Raw genomic sequence first — 7,563 nt, 5'->3', positions numbered from 1 at the left:
TATCTATGAGCATGTAAAGATGTGTTTTGGAGGAGTGGGAGCTCCACTTGTAGAGTTGTGAAGGTTTGTGGCTGAGGTTGAAGGTTTCGATGGAGGTCAAAAGGTTATGGCTCTATACTTCCTGAGGGGCACGGCAGTGAATATGAAAGTAAAAGACGATTTCACTTGTCTTAAACGATTTAGTATCGTCGATCGTACAGTGAGATACAGATAAATAAATCTACAGGTACGTAATAAATCCAAGGAGGGAGTACATCTCGTAACTATCAACTCTGCGATTCGAAGATGTGGTAGCGAATAAGGACATTATCCACAAGGTCACAAATAAAATAATAGAAAATATATATTTTCTCACCTGTGAATTCACTGTAGAAATATTTTTTCTTCTTTTATTTTCTCACCTCTATTTTTCCTTCCCTGCCATTAGCCTTAGGAGATAACCCTAGCTAATTCTAACGAATAAAATTATATTCCATTGGTTAGAGAAAGCTAAGGCTCCCTACTACTTTCTACTATTGAGTTCCTCTCGATCCTATTCCTATTGAATTATTTCTTGTTAGCAACTTCCATGATATACCCTAGCTCTACTAGAAATAACATCATCAACTGTGGACCTTTCCCAATAAGAGAAGACAACATGATCCTCAATGAAGAAGAAAAATGAAGGCCAGAACTAACTACTCATGCCTTACCTAACACTAGACAAATTCGTGTCAATAAGTTGGTAAAATTGAAGAGACCTTTTGGTTGAAACATGGAAGAAGGGAACATAGCTGAGCATATATGGACTATAAAAAGGACATAAACAATGCTACTTGTCTAATAATTCAATCACAACATATCAAGCACGAATCTTATACAAGTTAACAAATTCAAATCAATCCAATCATAAAACAATCCAACAACTTAACAAATTCATGTATCTGAAACAATCGAATCAGATTACAACTTAAACCAACACAACAACTTAACAATTTCAATATCTTAAATCAATCCAGTAACATATCAAGCATAACAAATGAATACATTCAATATATCAAATATCTCAAGTTAAACTAATTAAATCACAATACAAACACAAATATCAAATATCTGAATACAAAGATAACATATCAAATATCTTAATACAATGATAGTTTATCAATGTCTAAATACAATCAAACCTATGAAATATATAAAATATCCAACTAGAAGTATCCAATCCTGTAAAAAATATAATCAGATAGGTTAGTATTAAATCAAGGATATGAATCAATTTTGAAAATCCATGTTCATGAGTGATACTTAAATAAAAAAATAAAAATTTACAAATGTTAACATACCTCTCATGTAGCTACTGATCAGGGTCTTGATGGTTGTAAGAGTCCTAAGTCTCTTGTGAGTCAAAGCCATGTGGCGGCTGTGGCGTTTGACTTATGCCAACCATGAATTCGTGCATCTCCCACGCAATGTTCTCGTATCACAACTCGACTTGGTGAGACTCTTGAAATGCTGTCTCTAATGTGGAGAGTCAATTCTTTAATTCTTGATTTTCTTGCTCTAGAGTTTCTACTTGAGTAGATGCAGGGGCGGCTCAAGCTTACGGGTGGCCCTAGGCGAATTTATTTTTAAAAATAATTGTTATTATTTTAAAAAATTTTCAAAGGCCTTGTAGAACAGCTGGATCAAACACGAAATTTCCTAAATCAATAAATCAGGGAAATGATAATACTGGAAGAATAAAGCAAAAGAAAAAAAATTTACCTGATCTGACGCTGATCCGACGCAGGAACCAGGCGCAAAATCGCATTCAGGAACCAGGGCGCAAAATCGCAATCAGGGAAATGGCCAAATGGGGCGGCGACTCCGCGAGACGGCGATTGGCCGACGCAGGAACCAGGCGCAAAATCACAATCAGGAAAAAATCGCAATCAGGGAAATGGCCAAATGGGGCGGCGACTCCGCGAGACGGCGACTGGCGAGACGGCGACTGGCGAGACTCTGCGACTGGCGAGACGGCGACTGGCGAGAAATGGGCTACCGGATCCGACGGCCGACGCCCAACCTTTCGGCTTTCGCTCGCTGCTTCGCGAGAAATGGGGCGGCTAGCCGGCGGTGCTTCGCGAGAAAGGGGGCGGCGAGCCGGCGCTACTTCGCGAGAAATGGGGCGGCGACGGCAAGCCGGCGGTGCTTCGCGAGAAAAAGGGGGCGGCGAGCCGGCGCTGCTTCGCGAGAAATAGGGCGGCGACGGCGAGCCGGCGGTGCTTCGCGAGAACTGAGGCGGCAAGCCGGCACTGCTTCGCGATCGCGAGAAATGGGGAGATCGAAGTCGCGGTGGTTTCGCCAGTCGCGAGAACAGGGGAGATGAAGAGGCGATCGGGATTCGGGCGGGTTTTGAAGAGGAGAATGCGAAGGGACAGCGGATGCGGATCGGGATTTTCCGGGTTAAATCCAATAATCCTACCCTCCTTTAACCCTAAATATCCTAACCAGTGGGCCCCAATTAAAATTGGGCCCTAGGCACAGGCCTTACCGGCCTATGCCTAGAGCCGGGCCTGAGTAGATGATCCACTAGGACGACCCCTAGCTTTAAGGGTCATCACAGTCATAAACGACTCTCGCCTAGGACCCTAGACCATAGTGAGTGTAGCTCTTCTTCCTCCCACCGACCATATCATAATAAATCTCATTTACCTAGTCGGTGGAGAGAGCCTGCATCTCACCTCCCTCTTTATCAGGTTGAGACATCTGTGCAACTCTAGTAGTCATTTGAGTCTATTTAAAAATAAATTCATATAAAATATAAAATTAAAAAAGCTAATCATTTTTAACAGTTAAATAAATTTAAAATTTAAAAACTTACATTTAATGTCTGCGATCGAGGATCGATAAATATGTTATCCTTAGACTTGTGTGTCTTAGTAAAAATCTTCCAATAAGTAGGGGGTCACTATAGCTTATGCTCCTGAAGATTAAAAAATATAATTAAATCAAATTAAATTATTGATAATTAAATAATTCTAATATAAACATATTAATTGTAAACTCACCAAGTCCATGGTATGCTCGACGATGGAATGGAATCCAGTTGTATGCTTTGTGGATTTGGTGCTAGGGCTAGCCAGCTCGATGTTTTTGTTAGCTTGAGCTGTCGCTGAATTTGACTACCATCTTTTTGCAACCCAGATGACTTGTCATACATCCCAAACATCAACTGGGATAAAAGATGATCTTGCACCCTTTCGTTTGCATTTGTAGAGCAGATCCTTGTATAATTTGACACAGGCATTATTAAATGCCTCCTCGTGCCCTAGCTCCCAAGTATACTTTTTCTGTAAAAAAATAATTTAAAAATTAGTATAAATAAATAAAACTCTTGATAATAAAAATGACTTACCAAAAACTCATGGTAGTAAAAGTCTCGCATGCCTCGTCAACCGTGGTGTGAATTATTAATATCCTAATGCACATCTGTATTATTAGTGCACTATGTCTGAGTGTATTATTGGTGTGTAGCGCACAATGTTTAGCGCACTATATCAGTGTGTATTATTGGTACGATCACCAGCTGTAAGGGTGATCTGGTCACTGTATCAGGATTCCTTCTTATCTGTCAAATGTGTATTATTGATCACCAGCTGTAAAGATGATCTGGTCACTGTATCAGAATTTCTTCTTATCACGGAGAATATGTGATGATGGGGCCCAATGTGCACCCAGCATATCTCCCTATATAAGGAGAATCAGTGAACCCCTTACAGAGCACGATCAAGCGACCCTTAAACTCTATTTGGGGACTTGTAAAATTCAGCAAGCTAATAGAATCCATGAGTTTTCCATCTTTTCTCCTTATTTCTCTTAGCTTCCCCTTTCCATCCTCTTTTTGCTTGAACAACTTGGCATCAGAGCTTGTTTCCAAAAGATGATAGCTTAACCCCTCCAAGGTAGGATACGCAAGAGGAAAGGTAATAAGGATAGTTTGTTAATCTTTAAGTTGTTGGTATCATGCAAACTAGGGGAAGCAAAAGAACAGGTCTTAACTTGGCAGCATAGGCAAGGAGGCCTGGTAAGCCCAAGGGCACACCTGTGTGAGCTAACCCTGCTAAAGGTTAATGAACTACTTGAAAACCCTAAATCTTAAGTATCCTTGCCCACTTAAATGACCAGTTACGTTGTTACCAAAGGAACAAAATCTTACTGAGACGCCCTTCTAGCCACTGAAGCCCTTGATCCCCCATCTGTTGGTTTTGCCAAACCTAGTGAATATATTTCCACATCTGCTACTGCAATCTTGAAACAAAATAATACCCAGATACAACTTCTTGTGTCAATTGTTGAAACATTAGAAGACATTAAGACTGACTTAAAAACCATTTTAGAGGTTCAAAGAAAAGAAAAATCCCCTTTAGGTATTCCTGACGAGTTAATAAACAAATTAAAGGGGTTGTCATTAGGTCCTACTGAAAAACCAAAAGAAAGTAGGGGTAAACTTCGTGTATTCAAAGGCCCTTATATAATTTTGAAAGAAGAACAGGATAAACTAAAGAATGGCATCTGGAACTATTCAAGAACATCAACCACCATCACAAACCCCTCTCTTCGAGGATCAAATCCGGGAGTACAGATGCAACTAGCGACGGCTCCATAATACCCAACAAGCCATGAGGAGGTTGGGTAGACGACTTACAGGAGGAACAGATCCCACTTATACCCTGGAGTAGCAAATTGATCCTCAGGTGTAGTTATAACTTTCTATGCAGGAACATGCTTCTATAGTACCAGCTGAGGTACTCTACCACTCAATGAGGGACAATGTGCATCACCGTGTGTACATACATAGATCAGAAGAAGCATTACTTTGTGCTGATAATAATCAGCAAGATAGAATGTTCATTCAACAAGAAAGTCACAACCATCTACAACGCAGTAGAATGCAATATATACATATTGGTATTCTACAAGTACGTATTCAAATACTACATCGACAAGCAGAAGGTACTATGACTCTTATTGTTTTCAGGGATAATCGATGGCTGGTTGATAAGTCAATACTTGCGACTATGGAAGTTGATCTTACTCATAGAAGTCAGTTAGTCTATATTATTCCTGATATTATGATGACCATTGGTGACTTTTTCAGGAATATTCAAATCTCGGTGCTAACCCGAGGATATGAGCAATGGAGGAACAGTGAAGCAAATCTCTTAATCACAAGAGGATTGGTGGGAAGACTGTCTAACACTCCAAATGTAGATTTTGCCTACGAAATACAGGGAGTAGTTGATTACCTAGAAAGCCATAGAGTTCGTACTTTACTAGGATGAAGGTACTCTACAACAGCATTACAGAGGCTTGATTGGGTTATTAGACCCACTAGAATTGAAATCCCAATGCAATCCACTGAAGTGAATTCAATAAATTTACTTGAAGGCAATATAGCCTTAAGTTTTCAAAATTATGTTGCAGCTCGAACCCTAGAACCCTCTATTTTCAACCAACGAGATGAAGAAATTCAAGAGGATGTACCCAGGTTATCACATTCTCTTGTAGTATTTCTTGAAATAAATAAACCTTCTAATTCTTTGCAACTTGTAACACCCGGATTATTTCTCCCTATTTTTAAGATTTTTAATTAGATTTAAAATTATAATAAAAGTCCTTTAGTTAAATGATAGAAGGGAGTTTGATAAAATCAAATAGAAGGAAAAGATTCGTCTCGTGAAGACGAATCAAACAAAATTGGTTTTGGTCAAATCGGAGGTTGTTTGGTTAGTAAACCATATGAACCAAGATTTAACCCGGGTTGCTACAGTAAACCATAGGTTTCGGTTTGATTGCTCCGGTTCGGCCAAATTCGTCCGGTTCAGCCAAATCCCAGCTTCTATTTCCTCCGCCGCCCTATTCTTCTGCACAGACACCGACTCCTTCCTCACGCAGACCCCGCCCACGTCCGCCGCGCCCGTTTCTGCCGGCGAGAAACTCGGAACGGACCGAGGAAGAGGGCTTTAAAGGAGAAGGAAACCCTAGCCGAAGCCGCTGCCACCAGGACGCCCTTCGCCGCCCGCCGCGTGGAGAAGCAGAGCAGCCGCCGCCTTCTCCCTCCTTCTTCCGTCGTCGACCTTGCGGTTTCCCCTCTGCCTAACGCCGGGCCGCCACGAGAAGAACCCCAAGCCACTGCCTGTTGTGGAGAAGATGTCGAACGTCGCCGAACCGTGACCTCCGATCGCCGCCTCTGTTCCACGCCCGCTTCTGCCTGTTCTTGTGGAGAAGACGAACAGCCATGAGCCGCTCCGCCGCTGCCTGCGTTCAGCCACCGCTCCGCCGCTGCCTTCGTCGACCCGAACTTCGCTTTCCCCCTCCGCGCGAACGAAGCAACTAGCAAGCTAAGTAAATTAATTAGTTTAAGTAATTAGTTAATTAATTGATAGTTAATCAGATGATTAATTGAGTTAATTGGATAAGTTTGATTAATTAAGATTATTAGATAATCAATTGACTAGCTTATCAAGTAAGGTTTGATTTTATAATGGATAGTTGATAACTCACTTAGTTTAATTAGAGGATTGATCTGTTTAAGTACATATTAATTAGTAATTAATGGGTTGATCAGTAATTAATTAGTAATAAGTAGTTTTTATGAATTTATTGATTAATTGGTTTAAATAGCAAGTATATGGTTAAGTTAGATAATGAATAGTAGTTAGTTAATTAGGGTTAATCAAGTTAATATTGAGGCTTTATCAGTTTAATTAGATAAATTGAAAATGATTAGTTAGATTGAGATAGGATTAACTCTTTACCCGGTTGAGTGATAAGACCAGGATAATTTTGTCATTACGGTTAAGTTATAGTTATGGTTTTTGCTAGGTCACGAGGAGAAAGCACTAAGAGCACTTCGGATAATATCTTCGATTTCACAAACTCTAGCGCTAATAACCTTTTTGCTAATAACCTTTTTGAGTAAATAAGGTAAGTGCATCTCTCACCTGCAGTATGAGTAGTTCCGTTGTTTTATGTTTTTCCATAGTATGATTTTATTAAAGTATATGCATGATTTTTGTTAAAGCATATGTAAATGGTAGAATTGCATGATATAAGAAGTATAAGAAAGGTATTTTACTTTTAAGAGGCGGGTATCGGGCACAAGGTTCGCCCATAAGAAATGCAAGGCATAAAGGATTCCGGGCACAAGGTTCGCCCACAAGGAAGGAATCCAGGGCACAAGGTTCGCCCACAATGAATTCCGGGCACAAGGTTCGCCCACAAGGAAAGGAATTCAAGGCACAAGGTTCGCCTATATAAGAGATGTCTACATTGATACCTCGCTGGGCCCAAAGAAGGATGTTTATTTATTTTCACTTATATATAGTATAAGTTTTCCCCCATCATTTACCAGCATTTTCTTTCATATAATAGCATATGTTATGACGAAGTTTTCTATGATTTTTGTGAGTTAGATGATGTACTTACTAAGCATTGCTTATAGTTTGCATTCCTCATATTGCAGATAAATGAAAGGAAAAGTTTTAGGAAAGAGGAGGCAGCTGGAAAAGTGTTTGATGTGTGGTGTCGGCGGAACCGCGG

General features: G+C 40.2%; 1 pseudogene; it reads left to right on the top strand.

Moving 5' to 3' along the window:
- Window positions 1-4,733: 4,733 nt before the first annotated feature.
- LOC141829928 (uncharacterized) lies at window positions 4,734-5,988 on the top strand (annotated as a pseudogene).
- Window positions 5,989-7,563: the final 1,575 nt, after the last annotated feature.

This window comes from Curcuma longa, chromosome 5 (assembly GCF_044706935.1).
Source record: "Curcuma longa cultivar G26 ecotype Majalengka, Jawa Barat chromosome 5, ITB_CL_G26_1.1, whole genome shotgun sequence".
In the NCBI taxonomy this organism is placed as follows: Eukaryota; Viridiplantae; Streptophyta; class Magnoliopsida; order Zingiberales; family Zingiberaceae; genus Curcuma; species Curcuma longa.
This window is presented reverse-complemented; position numbering and strand designations above follow the sequence as displayed.